This window comes from Hylobates moloch, unplaced genomic scaffold (genome assembly GCF_009828535.3).
Source record: "Hylobates moloch isolate HMO894 unplaced genomic scaffold, HMol_V3 SCAFFOLD_1, whole genome shotgun sequence".
Classification (NCBI taxonomy): Eukaryota; Metazoa; Chordata; class Mammalia; order Primates; family Hylobatidae; genus Hylobates; species Hylobates moloch.
In genome coordinates, this window is record NW_026652276.1 from 92,956,457 (window position 1) to 92,978,461 (window position 22,005).

General features: G+C 37.3%; 2 long non-coding RNA genes across 2 annotated transcripts in view; one reads left to right on the top strand and one right to left on the bottom strand.

The window, feature by feature from the left end:
• The window catches only part of LOC131383983 (uncharacterized), a 99,734-nt gene that overhangs the window by 24,714 nt on the left and 53,015 nt on the right, over positions 1-22,005 (bottom strand). Inside the window, exon 2 of the long non-coding RNA XR_009214417.1 lies at positions 3,795-3,926. This is a non-coding gene — a long non-coding RNA (uncharacterized LOC131383983). The remainder of the gene's footprint in view (positions 1-3,794; positions 3,927-22,005) is intronic.
• LOC131383984 (uncharacterized) overlaps positions 1-22,005 on the top strand; it is a 59,549-nt gene that overhangs the window by 24,673 nt on the left and 12,871 nt on the right. The window lies entirely within an intron of this gene.

Genomic DNA, 22,005 nt, shown 5'->3' on the forward strand with positions numbered 1-22,005 from the left:
GTGTGTGTGTGTGTGTATTCACATAGCTAGGCATATCATATTCAAACTGCAGAAAAAGACAAAGAAAAAATCTTGAGAGAAGCCAAAGAGAAAAACATCCTATCTATAGAGAGTCAAGGGCAATAATCATATTGGACTTATTTTCAGAAACCACACAGGCATTAAGCAAGAAGAGACTGGGGTGGAATATTTAAAGTGTTGGAGAAAAACTCTAGAATTCGGTATTTTATCAAATTATCATTCAAAAGTGAAGGAGAAATGAGGACTTTCTCAGACAAACAAAAATTGAGGAAAATTTTCACCAGTAGACCTACTTTCCAATGAATATAAAACAGAAATTTTTCAGAAAGAAGGAAAAGAATGTGTCAGAAACTCAGATCTACATATTATATTTTATATGTAGATAAACTCAGATCTACATATTAGATCTACATATTAGATCATAAACTCAGATCTACATATTTTAACTACAATAAAATATTTTATTTTGAATTTAACAAAAAAGCTTGTTTAAAATAATATCTACCATATATTTAGTAATTATAGCTTATAGATAAATGAATGGCAGTAATATTACAGAGTGGGAGGAAGAACTTGAGAATATTTTGCTATAAAGTACTTGTACTGCCCATGAAGTGGCACACTTATTTAAAAGTGGACTTGTATTAGTTATAAGTGTATACTGCAAACTCAAGGAAAATTATAAAGAAAGTTAAAAAATAATAAAATTGATATGCTGAGAAAATCATATATTAAAAGCAAAGAAGGCAGAAGAAGATAAAAGACAAATATAAAAAAGGAAAAGAAACAGAACAAAGTCAAAAATAGACAATAGTAACAAACATGGTGGATATTAATTCAATTATACCAATAATTGCTTTAAATGTCAGTGATCTAAATATAACAATTAAAAGACAGAAACTGTCAGAGTGGATTTAAAAAGGAAAAAACCAAACTATTTGTTGTCTATAAGAAATCCACGTTCAATATAAAGACACAAATATATTAAATGGAATGGGATCCAGGAGAGTAAAGGGATAGAGAAATATATACTATGCTAACATTAATTTAAAAAATCCATTACAAGATGGGAAGCCTCAATCAGCCTGGGACCCTTGTGCCTGTGATGAGGAGAGCCATCTTGTTGATCTATACTAAACATATAGGAAAAAGGAATAACAAACTTTTGTTAAGTCTTTGAGATTTGGGGATTATTTATTGGCACAACAAAACCCCTGCCTATCCTGACTAGACGAGTTAGCTTATTCTCACTAATCTGAATGACATGTGATAGGAAGCCATGTGGATGCTCTGGCACAGGGGGCTGCAGGAATAGGAAACAATAAGAACAGAGGCCCTTAGGCAAGAGCACACCACAGTGTTCTAAGAGCTGTGAGAGCAATATGGCTAAAGCTGTGTGAACAATGGACAGAACAGAAGATGATGATAAAGAGAAGGCCAGATCCCAGAATGAAATCCAAAATCCTTACTAAAGCCCTGCATATATTCTTCTGTTAGAGATAGGAAATATATTATTTTTCTTCGTAACAAATTACTACAAACATAAAAGCTTAAACCAATATAAATTGATTATCTTACAGTTCCTGTGGGTCAGGAATCCAGCATGGCATTGCAAGGCTCTCTGTTCAGAGTCTGGCCAGGCTACAAGCCAGGTGTTGGCAGGGACTATTCTCTCATCTGAGGCTTGGGGTGCTCTTCCATCTTATTCAGGTCATTGGTAGAATTCATTTCCCTGTGGTTGTAGGCCTGAGGCCTCCATCTTTTTGTTGGATGTCAGCCAAGGATCACTCACAGCTCCTAGAGGCTGCTCTCAGATCTTTGCCAACTGTCTCCTCCTCCCTTCCTTCCATCAACATGGCTGCTTTCTTCCAGGACAGCAGGGGAACATCTTGCTGACAACAAATCTCTCTGACCTCCAGGAAGACCTGGCTGTCTCTGAAGGGCTCATTCGATTAGCTCAGGCCTGCTCAGGATAATGCCCCTTTTAATTAGCTGAAGGCAAGGTTTGAATTGGGAACTTAATTACATTTACAAAATCCATTTTGTGATATACTGTAACAATCTTGAGTGAAATCCCATCATATTTGCAAGTCCTGTTAACGTTCAACAGAGTATTCTTCCAAATAATTATACAAGATGTTTTACATGAGGGTGTGGAAATCTGAGTGCCATCTTTGAATTCTGCATACCACAGGACATCATTTGATGATTCAGAGCAGCCAAGAATATGGTCTGGATTCATTTATGCTTTAAATTAATCCCCCTGGCTGCTGGGTGAAGAAGTCTGTAATGTGACCTGGGTATAAACAAGGAGACTAACAGGAGATGATTACAATTGTCAGGAAAGAGATGATAGTAGTTTAAGCTAAGGCTTAGCAAATGAGATGATAACATGGATTAAAGCCAGATATTTATATGGATTATAGTTTTCAGTATGCACCAATCAAATAATCAATAGTTAAATATTATATGCTCCAGTTTAAAAAATAATGTCAAATAAGCAACTTTATTTTCATTTATACGTATAATCCCCCAAAGATGTTAAAATTTAATGAACAATTCTTAGCCCATTGGGCTATGACTATCTCTATTACCAAAGTATCTAAAAAGTAAAGGCTGAGGGGCTAAAACTTAGAGATTGGGCACCCCCATTTGCCTAGTTTGTTTTGACTAACATAGGCTTAATGTATGCTGTGAGTCATAGGGAATCAGGTTTTCTTTCTCCTTTATAGTGGGAATCATGAAGCCATTTTCAAACTTTTTAATAGGAGACATGGTGGGAAGCTATGATCTTATGATGGTTTTGAAATAAAATGGTAATATTACTAGTTACTCAAATGAGAAAACTCCTTCCCCCATACTCCCTTTTCCCATGAAAATATCATGGAGGTGGAAAGACCAGGAAGTCTAATGCCAAAGATGCTGGACAGCTCTCCAGGTGGCTGGGACCCAATCCAGTTCTCTTCCCTTTTTCTCATGTAGTTCTCAAGAATAACTGCAGTATGTGCTGAGAATGCAAAGTCTTGAGATAAGGAGGAAATTGGCTGGAAAAGTCTGGGCTCTGTTCCAGTTCCCCACTACCCCCAACCCTGAAACAGGATGTCCTTCAATGCTTTAGCCCAGCATGTCATGTTACCCAAGATGGGCTGCTTTTTGGGGTCCACCAGCTGTGATGCAAGTGGGGCACATGCCGTAAAAACTCCATCTACCCCAGGCAGCTTTCCTGAGGCTTATGGGATGAGCTGGCAATGAATACTAGAATTCTGTTGTCTCTTGCTGCCCATCTATATATAATAAGCCCACTTCATGTAACTTGCTGTGTGTGTGGATATTGGGCCTCACCAGACTCAGACAAGTTGGTAACCAGTGCACAGTGAACCTGCTTCATAAACGTGCCTACGTATATCAGTAGAGCAAACACACTGATAAATCCTAAAGCAAAAAATTTTGTTCATTTAGCTCATAATTTCCCAAGTACTTGACAATCAATTTTTTTTTTACTTTACATCTATTAAAATTCCACATATCATGAGAGATTTCTCCAAATTTTTTGCTGGGCATTTTTATTTCATGTGCCGTCTTTTTACTTATTTAGGCAACGTAGACAATTTGGCTAGAGCTTTAAAATAGCTGGAAAGGTTTCTGGAGTAGAGAAAGTTATTGAATTCAGAACAGTTAGGAGAGAACTTAGCTATTCAAGGGCAAGAAAATGGAGCCCAACAAAGGTAGAAATAGGCAAAAGTACATCTATACAGAACAAAACGAATATTTACCTTGGGAAAATGCTCTCATAAATGGATATTAGCCTTCTCTTTTGGATGGCTAACTATTGTACTTTAAAGTCTTCTCTTTTGGATGATTGGAATAATTATGGCTACTGCATCCTTATGATGAGGAAATGGCTCCTGGAAAATTAAAGATGGAGAGTTAGCAAGCTGCATGATCCTATCTAATTAAAGCCTGTCTTCCGATTAAACACATTTTCCAGCAGTAGGAGGATCTCTGGCTAGTTGCCTGATAGGAAAGTGCTGTTCTAAAGCATGAGTCACATAACCAAATGTTCTCAACAGCACCATCAATCCTATATTGATTCACAATATTTATTTTTATAGAAACAAGAACCCAAAATTAAATGGAACACTTTTCCTCATGTACAGGATACCTCCTAAAAATATGTTATTCTCTTTTCTTGTAGAATATATTGGTGATCTTTGTCACAGCTGAGCATCAGATTATGAATCTAAGAATTAATTAACCATTTTTCCATGACTCATCTTTTTTTTGCCATTACAAGAATGACTTTGTCCTCACTGCTCCATTCTAAGACAATACTATGCAGCTTGAATTTTTAGACTTTTAAATCCTGAAAATTATTGTGTTTCAGCTTTCGCTTGTCCTACTGCTGCAATCAGATGAAGTTAAAATTGCATATACTTATCAGTAGCTTTGACATCAAGCTATCATTTGGTTATTAAACATTCATAGCACTGTGCTTTTCTACTCATTGCCTATCTATCCACATACAAGGCACAAAGATTCAAACTCTCTTGATAACAAACATTCTGAAATAATTTATTCTCCACCACTAGTTTTGTTTCCATTATACCCTTCATTTTCCCAAGGTGAATGTGGGCTGGTCCCAAGTCAGGGCCAGCTATTGCTCCCCTCATCCTCCTGTAGAAACATTCTGCTAACATCTCTTAATTATATAGTGTCCTAAGCCCAGCTTAGCTCATCCAAGTGCTGGCTAAATTTTCCTTACTGCAAGTCACACTACCTACATAGTTGACCAAAGAGTTCATAAAAGAACTGAATCCTAAAGCTATTATTTCTCCTTTGTGATTACAAGAGAAATTACAATGTTAGTTTGACAGCATTTTCCATTTAAGAAAGGGAAACTAGGCCTTTAACCCAGTCTCCTGAGGGTCCAACTTTGTGCCCAGCCTGACCCCGCTGGGCTATTGCCTAAAAACGAAGTGGACATATATATGTGCATTTGTGCAAGAGGGAGAGGGTTCTTAATGCTGTGGAGAACTATGGTTTCTGACTTACTAGGAAAATTGACCTGTTCTCATGTTCCTTTGTAATTACACATTACATTCTCTGTTTTTTTTCTCCTCTAGCAATTATAGTCTGAGAAGAAACTTTTCAGTTATATAAAAATCACCTCCTGCATTAGTTATTTCTGTAGTTGTGACTGAGAATCTCACCATTAATGCAAGGTAATGAGATTGAACTGTGCTAGGTATGTTGCATAAGCCCACATCCTAGTATATTAGTCCATTCTCACGCTGCTATAAGAACATCCTGAGACTGGGTAATTTACACAGGAAAGAGGTTTAATTGACTCACAGTTCCACAGGGCTGGGCAGGCCTCAGGAAACTTATAATCATGGCAGAAAGGGAAGCAAACATGTCCTTCACAAAGTGGCAGGGGAGAGAAGAATGAGTACCCAGCAAACGGGGAAGACTCTTATAAAACCATCAGATCTTGTGAGAACTAACTCACTATCACGAGAACAGGATGGGGAAAACTGCTACTGTGATTCAATTATCGCCACCTGGTCCCTCCCACAACACGTGAGAATTTTGGAAACTGCAATTCAAGATGAGATTTAGGTGGGGACGCAGCCAAACCACATAGTCTGCATCTCTATGCTGCCTTTTGTTTTATTTTAAAAGTTAACATTCTTCCTTTTAGTAAGAGACATCAAATAAAACAGCACAGCTTTAATAAAATATGAACCTACCCATACATTGTGATTCTGAACAAAGGTGTGTATTTGACAGACTTACAGTTTACTTCAGGCCCATTATCTGTTGTTCAGGTACATAGGCAAGGGCCCTTGCTAACTATATATCCAAATTGACTTGTTTCTTTTAGATAAGAATATCAGTCAGCTAAGTGATTTGCCTAAATTCCACAGAATAAGGACAAAGCAGGGCTGTAAAGCAATTTCCCTCACAATAGTTTATTTAATATTCATATATCTGATCAATCTCTCACCAGGAGCCAATGAAGTACCTACCTGAGAGCAAGAATCAAATATAGAAAATGAGCACATTAATTTAGAAAAATGGCTATAGTAATTTATGTATTGTTTTGGCTATTTACTGTTTGTCTACAGATATAGTTGGTTATGCCATACTATATTGTAATTTTCTGATCCGTTAAGAGATAAAGTCCCTCAGACAAAAAGATGGCATGACCATGTTAGACCCCAGGGAACTTAGCAAAAACTCCCATTCTTCCCCAAGGTGATTCTCTCGTATTAGTAAATTGAATTTTTATAACATACTTCACGGGTTGCTTTGCAGCAGTTCACTAAGCAACAACACAGGTAATAGAGATGGAACCAACGGTCAAATCACAAGTGATAACAAGATGCTGTGTCCTTGCAAAACAAATGTGTGGGATTTTTAACATATTTTTCAGTCACCGTTCTTGGTTTAATTTCCTGGATTCAAACACATCATATTGACAATTCCTCAAACCTTGTTCAAGTAGCAGATAATCTTACTGAACAGCAAGTATTTTGTTTTCTGCATTTGATGTTCTAGTCTAATGAAGTGTGACATATTATTCTGGTGATGTCAAGTCTGTGGAATACAGGGTGATATTTTTCTATTTAATGGCAAATGAAATAGCATTAATGTGACTGTTCATTTGCAACATTTTTTCTCTGAACAAGATTCCTTACTTGCTTACTCAGGGTGATAAGGTTGTTTTAAAGACATTCTATCAGAATTATAAGCAGTAAGAAATGATCTTCAGGAAGGCACCAGAGTGGGTGCTGTGCAGAAAAGAGACATTAACAAGAGCTTCATGCGGAGAAAATGTCATCAATTCTTCCCACCTCCTCGTATTTACAGCTTTTGTCATGTAATGTACAGTACTCACTTTCCATGAGTGGGCTTTTACCACATGACTTGCTTTGGCCAATGCAATACAGATAGAGGCTTGAAATGAGATTGCACATCTGGGGTTGCCCTCTTGTCCTCCATTATTGCCAAGACAAAATTTGTATTGACTAGCCTTCTGGTCTCAGGAGGAAGACCAAAGCAACATGGAACAGAGTCAGCTCACAGATACATGAGTGAGCTGTTGAACAGCAGACATTTAGGTGGGCCCAGCTAGCAGTCAGCTGACCCCATAAATATGTGAGAAAGCCCAGCCGGGATGAGCACAGGTGCCTAGTCTATTCCTGCTGATTCCAGAAACATGAACAAGAGTGCTTTTTTTGGTATATCACTGAAGATTTCTGGTTATTCATGACATAGCATAATTGTAGCAACAGTTGAATGATCTACCCGTGGCTCTCTTTGTCCCTCTTTGATATGGTGTGGCTATGTCCCCATCCAAATCTTATCTTGAATTGTAGCTCCCATAACTCCCACATGTTGTGGGAGGGACTCATTTGGGAGATAATTGAATCATGGGGTCAGTTTTCCCCATACTGTTCTGGTGGTAGTCATCGAGATCTGATGGTTTTATAAGGGATTTCCCCTTTTGCTTGGCTCACATTCTCTCTTGCCTGCCACCATGTAAGATGTGCCTTTCACCTTCTGCCATGATTATGAGGCCTCCTCAGCCACATGAGTCCATTAACCCTCTCTTTCTTTATAAATTGCCCAGTCTCAGGTATGTTTTTATTAGCAGCATGAGAACTAATACACTCCCCAACCCATTGGCAAGGCATAACCTGGGCGCCACTCTCAGAGATCTTACAATGAAACACGAAAGAGGACTGTTATTCAGTAGTGGCCATGTTTACATAAGAAAAACAAAGCATGGTCTATGTCTTCAAGATGTTTATAATTGTGTTGATAAAGAAATTCTACATACTGGCAACAAAAGGTAATTTTGATCAGTGTATCTTGACTAGTGGCTTATATTGGCTTTGCTGAAGAACCTTATCAAAATGTGCATGTTTTGGTGCCAGGCAGGACTCACTGAATCTAAAAATTCTAGGGGTTTGGCCTAGGGATATACATTTTAGAAAAGCAACCCAGGCAATTCTAATGTCCTTGCCTAGTTAACAACCAATGGTAAAGACTAAATAAAGCAAATAGGATATTTGTGCATAAGTGCAAATGAGTGAAGGAGAAACATGAGATTAGTAGAGTCCAGAGTTGTCTGTCCTGAAGGGCTTAGAAAGGTGGGATCTGCACAGTCCTTGAAGAATAATAGGATTTAAATAAATAGAAAGAGAGTTGGGGAACCAGGCAGAGAGAACATCACAAACTCTAGCATGTGGATTGTAATCAATATGGCATGACTACAACAGAGATTGACTCATTTACGAATGTATTTATTTATTCTGTAAGCATTTCTTTAGTATTTACTGTGTGTCAAACATTAGTCTGAGTTTTTAATAAATATTAACTATCATAACAAAACTATGAGATAAGCAGTAGTATCAGTCTCACTTCATAGAACAAGCCGACCAGAGTGGAAGAACTCGTATACTCTCTAGTGATGTATCTCACTCAGAATTTTGTATTTGATGGAAAACCTGTTAATGCCAAGAAACATTTTTCTTGGCAAAGAAGCCTACAGACTTCAATGTTGCAGTCCACTACCTTGAAACTAGATCTTACTATTATTATTAGTTTGTTCAAATGTATATGGCTTACAAAAACAGATGGATAAAAGCTAAGGAAGAGAATACAACCATTTCATTTCTTATTTTTTTTATTATACTTTAAGTTTTAGGGTACATGTGCACAATGTGCAAGTTTATTACACATGTATACATGTGCCATGTTGGTGTGCTGCACCCATTAACTCGTCATTTAGCATTAGGTATATCTCCTAATGCTATCCCTCCCCCCTCCCCCCACCCCACAACAGTCCCCAGAGTGTGATGTTCCCCTTCCTGTGTCCATGTGTTCTCATTGTTCAATTCTCACCTATGAGTGAGAACATGCAGTGTTTGGTTTTTTGTCCTTGCGATAGTTTACTGAGAATGATGATTTCCAGTTTCATCCGTGTCCCTACAAAGGACATGAACTCATCATTTTTTTATGGCTGCATAGTGTTCCATGGTGTATATGTGCCACATTTTCTTAATCCACTCTATCATTGTTGGACATTTGGGTTGGTTCCAAGTCTTTGCTATTGTGAATAGTGCAGCAATAAACATACGTGTGTATGTGCCTTTATAGCAGCATGATTTATAGTCCTTTGGGTATATACCCAGTAATGGGATGGCTGGGTCAAATGGTATTTCTAGTTCTAGATCCCTGAGGAATCGCCACACTGACTTCCACCATGGTTGAACTAGTTTACAGTCCCACCAACAGTGTAAAAGTGTTCCTATTTCTCCACATCCTCTCCAGCACCTGTTGTTTCCTGACTTTTTAATGATGGCCATTCTAACTGGTGTGAGATGGTATCTCATTGTGGTTTTGATTTGCATTTCTCTGATGGCCAGTGATGATGAGCATTTTTTCACGTGTCTGTTGGCTGCATAAATGTCTTCTTTTGAGAAGTGTCTGTTCATATCCTTCACCCACTTGTTGATGGAGTTTTTTTCTTGTAAATTTGTTTAAGTTCTTTGTAGATTCTGGATATTAGCCCTTTGTCAGATGAGTAGATTGCAAAAATTTTCTCCCATTCTGTAAGTTGCCTGTTCACTCTGATGGTAGTTTCTTTTGCTGTGCAGAAGCTCTTTAGTTTAATTAGATCCCATTTATCAATTTTGGCTTTTGTTGCCATTGCTTTTGGTGTTTTAGACATGAAGTCCTTGCCCATGCCTATGTCCTGAATGGTATTGCCTAGGTTTTCTTCTAGGGTTCTTATGGTTTTAGGTCTAACATTTAAGTCTTTAATCCATCTTGAATTAATTTTAGTATAAGGTGTAAGGAAGGGATCCAGTTTCAGCTTTCTATCTATGGCTAGCCAGTTTTCCCAGCACCATTTATCAATCCTAAGCCAAAAGAACAAAGCTGGAGGCATCACGCTACCTGACTTCAAACTATACTACAAGGCTATAGTAACCAAAACAGCATGGTACTGGTACCAAAACAGAGATATAGATCAATGGAACAGAACAGAGCCCTCAGAAATAATGCCACATATCTATAACTATCTGATCTTTGACAAATCTGACAAAAACAAGAAATGGAGAAAGGACTCCCTATAGAATAAAACTATTTTAAATATCACTGTGGTTGGAATTTTTCCTTACTGTAATTCTACTTAAAATAGTTTGATTCCAATAAACAAGATCCCTCTTCCTAGAAAATGTGTCCATACTTTACTCCATTTATAAAGGCATGAAGGCACAGACTTCTCTTAGTAAGTGAAAAAAATCAGGTGTTCTGTCTGAATAGGAAGCACTTCTAAGCAAGGTAATTATCTAAGGAAAGAACTGTTCAATGAGTCTCCAAAGCTCCACACTGAATTTGAGGAAATCAGCCAAGGCTTAATTTTAATCATTCAAACTTCATAAAAACTCTGTGTATCATATTTTATAGGATACATCTTTTCTTATTAAACTAATAAGAGGTATATTTTTCCTAAAAATAAGTACTGAAAGTCATTCCAACCTTATGTTTTTCATTCTGGAAATTTCTAGACAGGTTACATTATATTAAGAAGGTAACAAATCCAGACGTATTTCATATATATTTCTTTATTTTTCAGAATACTTTCTAACTCCTTCAGATCTATCTAATTGATTCCTATCTAGAAGTAAATATCTAAGAATCATCGAATTACAAACTTACATTAGTGGATATAACATAAGTTTATAGTGCTGGAATGACCATCTGTGAAGATCAATTGGATTCTAAGTAGAATTATATTTAGACTGCTTAAACAAATACCTCTGTAACTTTTCTTCAAACATCTTCAGAAGAAAAAAAATTCAACACAGTTTCTGTAGTAATACATTCTCTAGGTTTTATGTTCAGCCAAGAGATGCTGTACTAAAAAGTAGGTGAATAAAACCTATTGTTTACCTCTTAATAATTTGAGACTATAAGATTGTTGTAATCTAATCAAAGGAATCAAGCTAATCAAGGAATACACTGCTTGTCTTTTTATTAGCAATTATCAGTTTATTTTCTCTGGAGGATACCATGAATATGAATAAAAGATTATTTGTCTTGATTGCTTGACCCATATCTTCGCCTTTGTCCTGTTTGCTTATAGAACCATTGCTCACTCTTCCCCTGCTTTGTTCTGTGTCACAACACGGTTGACCCCAGTAAGACTCTGTGTGTGCTAGTTTCTTGCCAGACTTGGTCAAAAGGAGGTACTGGAAATGGACTGGGAGTCAGGGAAGGGGATTATGGGAAGATGGCAGAAATCAAGATATTTTCCTCTCTCCATTCCCAAGATGAAATTCTGGCGACCTGCATTGCTTCAGATTCTACTAGACAGGTTTGCCAGATGGGTTGGGCACCTGGATTCTGGTAAACCACCCCCTCTTTGCATTTTCACCCTTCAAACCTAGGTATGGTAGCTACTTCCTGCTGCTGCAAATTCTTGGGTTTCCTCTGTTTTTCGTTTGGCTTTCTAGCTCTTTTTTCACCTGTGTTACTAAATGCCTGGAAAAAGTCCTCTATTTGAAATACCTAGAGTACTGGGTGTTTTCCTGACTAGACTCTGACTACTGCTACAAATGATAAACAACTTCTTCCCCAAAGGGATTTGCAGCAGCTTACAATAAAGACGATGGCCATTCTACCAAAAAAATTAAAATACATTTAAGTCAAGAGGTAAATATGGTGACTGAAAGGCAGACATATATAAGGTTTGAAATTTGTAAATGAAATGGGTTTTGTTTGTAACAGGCATTTTTAACTCTGAATCTGACTAGTTAATAAAAATAATTTAAATTTTTAAGTTCAAATTTAAATAATTAAATTTTTAACTCTGAATCTGAATATTTAATGAAAATAGTTTAAATACATTTGTCAGAACAATATGAGATGAAAATATGTTGGTGGAGGTAGAGGCTGTAGGACAGTCAGAGATGCAGATTATTTAGTACTAGGCTAAGATTTGGGCCAGGCCAAGGTCTGCCTAGACTAAGGGCTATCATATGAGTATCTACCATATACATAGGACTATACATGCACTCCCATAGACATTCCCAGTTTTATAAACAATTTCATTTCTGCCTCTTCAAGAAATACATCAGAATGTATAATGCATAGTAATTAATGATATTATATGGATAGCCTTGAATTCTAATTTGTCTTAAAAATTAAATATTCACAACTTTTAATATTTCATTTTGGTAAAGTAATTAGTAGCATCAGAGGTAACAAGTAATCGAAGACTCATTTATGTAGTATAACATGGAGAATATCTGGCTTGCACTAGTTGCAGGCAGCATGTAATCATCAGAGTTGTTATCTCACTTTGAACTCATAGATGTAACCTGTATGTTTTTTAAACAGCATCATAAAAAAAACTAGAAGTACAACATATTATATGCTAATAGCCATGGTCACATGTGTTTTCAAGAGTAATAACATCTGGAAATGAAATGACCAATAATGCTAAAATGCTCTGCAAACTATCAAAACTTTGCCTTTCTTTTGAGACCTAAACATATTAATTGTATCAAATATTTGACTAAGTTTCAGATTTATTAGTAAGAATATCCACAATGAGTAGATACAAAATGCCTGATTGTATCTCCACAAAAGGGATAACATAATATTTAAAGAACAGGCTGATATACCTTTGTATAATCATGAGTATCTAGTAAATTCTAAATTTCACTGGGTCAGGAAAGAAATCCAATTAGTACTACAGGTGAGTAGCATCCTTAAGTTAAATCTTTCGTAAGTAAGTTAACATTATTGCATTCAAGACTAACATTAGGCAAAGTCTGCCACCTGTCTCAAAAAGGCTTTATGTTAACACAAGTTTGCAAAAATGAAGAACATGCAGGAATCAACAAGAGTATATCCCAACCAATACAAAAATATCATGATTGCATGGTCTGCTAAAGTTTTCCAAATGCTTTCCTTTTGAAATATAAAGTGTAACATTAAAAAACACATTTTCCCATAATGTATTACTTCATTAAGGTGAAAGTTTCATGAAAGTAGAAATATTTTTTTCTTGGTCACTTTTCTCACTGTTTCTGCCCCTTGCAAGGTGCTTAATAAATATTTGTTGCATGAAATAAATACATGAATTAGTTAATACTGTTCTTATTTTAATTTTAATGTCTCAGGTGTTAAGTGACTGTAAAAATGGCTGATTTGTTAAGAGTATCATTTTAAATTAGAATATATTATAAAAAATCAAATCCAGCTTCATCAGAGACCATTATGATGGCTGAGTCACCTCCACAAAGTCTCTCTCACTTCTAGAATGATTTTCCAATCTCCTAGCATATCCAATGGGGATAGACCTTCCACTTATGAAAGACAGTGTTTTTCATTTGCTGGATTTCAGGAGTTTTATCTTTTCAGACTTCTCAAAATTTCACTCCTCTTACCATGAAGAGCTTACAGATGCCAATATTATAAAAGAAAGTGTAACAGTTTCCATGGGTGGATGTCCCTTTTGGCAATTTACAATAGAGACCAAAAATCCATGTGGTTTGGCTAACCAAACTTTCCTGGAAACAGTCATCAGACATAATAGAAAACTGACCTTGTTTCTGCCAATTTCATTCCTTTCCAGGAATAAACTCAAAAGTAGCCCTTAAGCAAAAGCTCCCCAGTGACATACCCTAACAATTAATCTAATTCTCTTTCCATAAAAAGTGGAAAATGTCCGCCCCCTAACCTTTAAGAGACTGAACACATTATTAGAGTCATTAAAACTTAACAGTTTTTGAAACAAGGCCAAATCCTAAACTTTTGCACTTTTTGTTCCCACTGTAATAGTCACCTGACTCCTATTTAAATATTTGGTAAGGACTACAGACAAATCCTGTTTGGTTTTCTTACTAGTTGTTCTAAGTAAGCACCCATGTAACAGCAGTAAAATATATCGAAAAACAACACATATAACAGACACCAATGCATGGAATTTCAAAGCATTGGAATGTGTCTAATCCAAGCATTTGCATGCTGTCCATCTTTCATCTGCTGCAAAAATGAATCCTTTGGTTGGAAGTGACTGAAACATAACAAATATCATTTGAGACTCTGCCAGCACTACAAACAACTACCAATTCTATAATGTGGTCTTCTTCCTCCTTTATCTCCTTCCGTAAAAGAAACTAAGGCAACAAGCAGGATACATCCAGCTGAGCTCCCTGGGAGGAGACCTCTCTTCTATAATCAAACTCAACAGAAACAGGCCCTTGCTTCTGAGACATCAAACATGAAGAGGCTCCTGTTCTGCAGAAAATAAGGGGCTATCAAAGATCTGCAGAAATTTTGATTAAGACACTTTCTCAGTCTTTCCACAGAGCAGGCACTACACTACTGACACGTGCTGTAGCTAGAATTGAGCCTGTGGACTTTTATCTCTGCCTTTGAATTCTGTTATATTGACATTAATTTGGACACTCAATAAAATATTAACAAAATAGGGATCCTTGCATGAACCTAATCTTTGACTCAGAAACCTCATTTATATAACATTATGTCTTTTTCTGTCACCTCTTTCTTCAAGAATGAGGCTCAAATTCCTTGCAGAAATTGAGAAATCAACAACGCCTAATCAAAAATTATTTTACTCTGGTGAAATATCAAGGCAATGTTTCCTTGACTAACGACATCATAGTACATATTACCATAATGAAAAGAATGTCTGGTAAAAAAAAAAAAAAAAAGAAAAAAATACACTTTGCCTTATTCTTTCAACTATTCATTTAAGTCTGAAGACTCAATCAATGAGTAACCAAACCTGAAAGTTAGGCAGACGAATTCAAATGCTTAACAACATTAGGCCTATCAGGGCACACTTCCAGCCAAAGCCTCATGAATAAAAGTATAATAAAAAGTTAAAACTGTAAAGTAATTTCATGGAAAACAAAAGCCTATTTAGAAAATGGAGAACTTGAGTAATATAATTTCACTCAATTTATTAATTTCTCTAATTTCTGCTTTGTTTTGCTGGGGTTGATTTTGCTGCCAGATTCTTTTGTCTCTTTCTTATGGTTGTCATCTTCACTCCCAAGGATATGTACCCATGTAACATAGCAAGCAGATCTTTGAGGAAGAAATTATACCATGTTTCTGAAAGCCCAAAGACACATTTCAGGGTACAGGCATGTTGATCAACAAAAGTTCCCATTAGTCTTGATGACCTAACTTTTCCTAAAAAGTATGCTCATAATTCTCCCCCCCAAATTCATCCATTTACCTGCCACAGTCACAATCTACTTGGTCTACAGATCTAGTATCAACTAGAATATAGAGCACTATGATAAGGAAAAGACCCAGGTGATTACTGTATGCTCATAGCATCTTAGTAGCCTCACTAAGTGTTAAACAAAAGCCACCATCTTAGTGTTTTACCATGACTCACACTATGAAAACTACAACTTCATTCAAGGGTGTCCTCATAATCATGTTTTAGGTGACACTGATCACATGGTCCTTGATTTGGTCCATGTCAAATGCCAGTGTTGTATTCCTTAATTGATCTGAAGATAAGTAACATGATGGATGCAATAACATACCTCATATACATAGAAATGCTCATTTCGCTCTTAGTAGGCATGATGGATATCCCTAAAACCTAAAGCATGATGACATTTCTCAGATACTGAATTGGACATTGTCAAACGAAGCAACCTAACCCAGCTGAATCCATCTGCTGTATGTAAAGATCTTCCTACATAGCATGTGAATGCTGATTTTCCCCTTGGAAAACTCCTTAGAAATTTCAAAAGATTGAGTGGTTCAAGAGTCCTCCCTCTAGCCAATGCCTGGTTTTATCTGGTCAGCCAACCTTTCACTGACACAAGAGTAGTCACCAATAAATCTCAGACTGTAATTATCCACCGGCACTTCATAAGCCCTGGCTACTCTCTTTGAGGTTTTGTGAGGGTCCGTCTTTAATTTAGATAAAAGATTTCTCTCTGTAGGTTTCTGAAATATGCTCGGGAGAAGGATGAGTTCATTTACTCCTAGAGCCATTCTTCACTCACTTCTTTGTTTTTCAAGTGGCATTTAAACAGTCTTTTGAGCTCTAAAGTCAAGGGCAAAAAAGCAACTTCATTTACCTCTGTGACTATAATTCAGAATCTGACACTTTTGGGTGCCTACAAGTATAGAATAGTCGGTCCTGGTATCAGAGCCAACAATAACAACAACACAAATCACTCACTCAAATTAAAAGGTCCCAAAGTATAAATCCAAAGCAAATTGACTGGGTTGTAAGCAAAGGAGAACTTCCCATAAAGAAGAAGATCAACCTTTAGCCAATATTAATAGCATGCCAATAGTTAATGTCAATAAGCATGCGAGGTGTTCAAGGACAGTTCAAGACTGGTTGAACGCTAAGGCAGAATTCTTTTTCAATATGTGTTGTTTTCTAATAAAAGACACTTTTCTAGACCTTGACGCTGAATCAAAAGTAGTTTCCTAGTAGCTAACTCAGCCTTTGGATCTCCACTTAAATATCACTTTCTTAAAGAAGCCTTCCCTTATCCTCCAACCTATATTAGAGCCTGTGTAATATGTTGCCATATAATCTTTATTTCTGCATCATGCTTATTACAATTACAATTATTTATCCAATTGTCTGCCTAATTCTTATCCCCTTTGCTGGATGTAATGCTTCACTAAGCAGGAACAATGTCTCTCGTTTCCTGACACATAGAAAGCTGCCAATGTTTATTTATTGAATAATGAGTATTTGGAGACTGAATTTCAAGATTGACATATCTAAAAACTTAAGAGTATTAGACCTTTATCAGACTTTAAATCCAAACTGGTCCAACTTCAATTCCAATGCAGGAATCCTCTCTTAAAGTGCTTAATTGAAGATAATCTAGTTGTTCCTTGAACACTTCCAGTGAAGGATCAGTAAGTAGTTTGTGAGACATGATATTCTATCATTCACTACTTGTTAGAAAATGCTTCTGTTGAATGCCTCTTATAACTTCTATCCATGTACCAGTTCCAATCTCAGAAACAATCCAGAAGGAATCCATTCCTTTTCTATTCCGTATTTTAAGAGTACTTAAAATACGGCAAGATAGCCATAACATGCTGTAGTAAGCCTCTCTTCCTCCAGGCTTAAAGCCTTGGTCCTTTCACCTATTCCTTATACAGTCTGGGTTTGGTTCTCCTCACAGTCATTGTTTCTCTTTCAGCCAGTGTCCCCATATGACATCCAAATCCCACAGCACTCCAAATGTGGTATGACACAAACAAAGTACAGTGAAACCATTATCATCCTTGATCTGGGCCCATAATTTTGTTAGTGTAGCTTACCTTTGCATTGTTAGTGATGTCCCACTAAACCTATAAAAAATTGAATCCTATTGGGCTAGGCACGTGCCTATAAAACCTATGATAGGCTCCTGGAAATCTATGAGTTACTTTTCTTTGCTGTATGTAAGTAACTATATTTAATTCCTATTGACTCAAAATATATGTGTGACATAATATATGTTTAAGTGTCTTAAACGGGGCCTATCTCATAACAAAATACAGGGTTTTTTCCCTCTTCTTTCCTTCTGATTTTTATTTGCCTTCAAAGCTTTTCCAAACAAAACCAGGTCTATTTTTTGTTTTTTTGTTTTAGAGATGAGATATTGCTCTATCTCCCAGGCTGGAGTGCAGTGGTGCAATCATAGCTCTCTGTAGGCTCAAAAGACCCTCCCACAGCCTCCCAAGTAGCTGAGACTACAGGAGCACATCATGACACCTGGATAATTTTTTAATTTTTTTTTTAGAGACAAGGTCTCACTTTGTTGTTGCCCAGACTGGTCATGAATTCCTGGCCTCAAGAAATCCTCCTGCCTCAGCTTCTCAAAGTTCTGGAATTACAGGCTTGAGCCACCATGACCAGCCCAAAACCAGGTATTTCTATGATGTTTGATGATCACTTCAAATGGTGGAAATCAAAAGAATTGCCCTGGTCTGCAAAGTGTCACAATGTCATTCTTATTTTGGTAGTGATATATTTTCCAGGCTCTTAAAATAGTGTCCAAGAAGGATGCAATAGGTCAGGTGTGATGGAGACAGCCAGACCCTGTCTCAAAAAACAAAAACAACAACAAAAAAGAAGAAGAAAGATGCCATGCATCAACCTCTGGGTCATGAGTGTCTATGGCTATTACCACAATAGCCTGGTGGTGCCTCTCCGCTCCCAACAGGGATCTGTCATATAAGCCTGTTGCAGCTCCCCTCAAAAGCCTTAGGGATATGAACACAAAGAAGAAACCTGCCCTGTCTATGGCTCACCTCATGTTTCTAATAAGCTTGCAAATTATACTATGAATTGTTCCATGTGTCCACACTTGGAGCTACTCTGATGCTTTATTTTACTGGGTTTATATGGCTTAATTGGTTTCTTTTCTCCCTTTCTATAAAAAAGGATCATGTAATACTTTCATCTATTTGGTCATTTAATTATATATTGTATATTATATATTATATACATTATTTTAATGTATATAAAATAATAAATGTCAAATATCTTTATAGGTAACAAAAGAAAAAAGTTGACTTCTGCTCCACCCCTCTCTATTCCCAAGTCCTGATCAGCACAAGCCATCATTTTTGTTTGTTGGAATTGTTTTTTTCTGGCATTCACTTTGTGTCAGTCCATTTGAATTGCTATAAAGGAATACCTGAGACTGGGTAATTTATAAAGAAAAGAGGTTTATTTTGGCACATGGTTCTGCAGGCTGTAGAGGAAACATAGTGCTGGTATCTGTTCCTGGTGAGGGCCTCAGGAAGCTTCCAATCACAGAGGAGGGTGAAACAAGAGCAGATGTAACACATGCTGAGATAGGGAGTGAGAGAGAGAAGGGGACAGTCCCAAACTCTTTTAAACGACCAGATCTTGCATGAACTAACTGAGCAAGAACTCACTTATCACCGAGGGGATGGCACTAAGCCATTGATGAGGTATACACTCCCATGATCCAGTACCTCCCACTAGACGCCACCTTTAACATTGGGGATCACATTTCAACATGAGATTTGGAGGGGACACATATCCAAACCATGTTATGCCTCTTCTTTACAAACAAAATATGTATCTATATCTTGATTTTTCAGTTTTTTTATATGGTCTAAGGCCTTTAATGCAAGAGGAGGATTTGATTCTGTTATGCAAACTTTCACTTTTATCTCTCCCTCTCTCTGACCTTCTCAACATTTTTTCAATCTAGTTATATCATCCTTTTTTTTTTTTTTTTTTTGAGTCGGAGTCTTGTTCTGTCACCAAGGCTGGAGTGCAGTGGCACAATCTCGGCTCACTGCAAGCTCCGCCTCCCAGGTTCACGCCATTCTCCTGCCTCAGCCTCTCCGAGTAGCTGGGACTACAGGCGCCCACCACCACGCCCGGCTAATTTTTTTGTATTTTTAGTAGAGACGGGGTTTCACCGTGGTCTCGATCTCCTGACCTCGTGATCTGCCTGCCTTGGCCTCCCAAAGTGCTGAGATTACAAGGGTGAGCCACCGCTCCCAGCCTATATCATCATTTTATCAAATTAGTATTTAATATATAATCATTTCTATAAATGCTTTTTTTCTTGAGATGGAATCTTGCTCTGTTGCCCAGGCTGGAGTGCAGTGGCATGATCTCGGCTCACTGCAACCTCCACCTCCTGGGTTCAAGCAACTTTCTGCCTCAGCCTCCCAAGTAGCTGGGATTATAGGCACCCACCACCATGCCCAGCTCATTTTTGTATTTTTAGTAGTGACAGGGTTTCACCATCTTGGCCAGGCTGGTCTTGAACTCCTGACCTCATGATCCACCCACCTTGGCCTCCCAGAGTTCTGAGATTACAGGTGTGCAGCTTGTCTGTCACCCAGGCTGGATCATGGCTTGATATCGGCTCACTCAACCTCTACCTCCTGGTTAAATGATTTCTCCCCCGGCCTCCATGTGCCACCACACCCACCTAATTTTTTTGAATTTTTGGTAGAGATGTTGGCCAGGCTGGTCTTGAACTCCTGACCTCAAGTGATTTGCCCACTGCAGCCTCCCAAAGTGCTGAGATTACAGGCATAAGCCACCCCACCCGGCCAACATTTTATTTGTCTTAGAGTTAGTAATTGCATCTCTTTTTTTTTTTTTTTTTTAATTCATTTTGCTTTAAAGTAACACTAATTCATTCACAAACTTTCAAACAGAACTTTAAAAGTATACCTTAACTATGAGGGTCACACAAATCAGGTAAGCTTTCTTTTTAAAAAATAATTATTTAAATTGACACATAAAAAATTATATACGTTTATAGTGTACAACATGATGTTCTGAAATATGTATACAGTGCAGAATGGCTAAATCAAGCTAGTTAACAGATAGATAAGCTTTCAATACCTACTAGAATATTCTCCCTTGTTCCAATTTGGACTTGCTAAAACAGTTTTCCTCAGATTTTCTTTCATCATTATTCTGGAAATTCTCTTCCTCTTCCTTCTGTTTGGCCTGTGTGTTTTGGATCCCATGTTTTACTCTTTCTTGGTTTATTTCACTTTGTTGCTGCCAAATCTTTCAATGGTGTCCTGGAAAAGGTTGCATGGTAAGTATGTTTTTGAGACATTGAATGATTGAAAAGTTTTCATTTCTGCCAATTTTTTTTTTTTTTGAGACTGAGTCTCGCTCTGTCATCAGGCTGGAGTGCAGTGGTGCGATCTCAGCTCACTGCAACCTCTGCCTCTTGGGTTCAAGGATTCTCCTGCCTCAGCCTCTGGAGTAGCTGGGTGTACAGGTTCACATTACCACACCCAGCTAATTTTTGTATTTTTAGTAGAGACAGGGTTTTACCATGTTGGCCAGGATGGTCTGGATCTCTCAACCTTGTGATCTGCCCACCCTGGCCTCCCAAAGTGCTGGGATTACAGGTGTGAGCCACCGCGCCTGGCCTCTGCCATTACACTTTATTGATAATTTATCTGAATATGGTATTCCAGGTTGAAAATTATTTCCCCTCAAGATTTTTACACATTGCTCTGTTTTCCAGGTTTCAATATTTCTGTTGAAAAGCTAATGTTATTCATGCTTGAATTATTTGATATGATTCTCTCCTCCACCTCTTTTTTCTTCTTCTCTTTCTGTTTATTTCTCTCTCTCCCCTCCTCTTTCCTTCTCTGTTTCTCACTTTCTCAGAACTTTAAAGATTTATTTTCTCCTTCCCTGATGTTTTGACATTTCACGATCCGTTTCTCTAGTACTGGATTTTTTCACGGATTTTTTTTCTTCCTAAACTCCTGGTAAACTCTTTCAGTCTAAAGACTTGTGTTCATCAATTGTAGGAAATATATTACTTCTTTGAAAACTTTTCTCCTTTGATTTTTTCTTTTTTGGAATTCATATTATTCAGTTTTTGTATCTTTATGAAAAATATTATTTTCCTAAGTTTTCCTCCAAATTTTTTATTTTTTGTCTTTTGATTCTTCTTCTGGGAAGATTACCTCAAATATACATACTCTAAACTTCTAATTGATTTGAAGGTTTCTCTTAGCCTGCATGTAGTATGCAAGAGATCTATCTTACTCAGGAATGCTCTCTTGTTAAAAGATCCTGTTCTTGTTTCAAATGCAGTATCTTATCTTACTGATAACTTTAATTGTAGTTCATTTGTTTTTTAAATTTTATTCTTTTATGAACTTTGTTTCCTCTGAGTCCTCCTTTTCTACTTTTAAATTTTGGAGTTTATCTTTCATATTAGAGGCTTCAAATCTCTGATTTTCCCTGGCCAGCAATCTATATTTAAGAATGCAGTCCTGAGGGTGCAGCCAAGATGGCCAAATAGGAACAGCTCCAGTCTACAGCTCCCAGGGCGAGCGATGCAGAAGACAGGTGATTTCTGCATTTCCATCTGAGGTACCGGGTTCATCTCACTAGGGAGTGCCAGACAG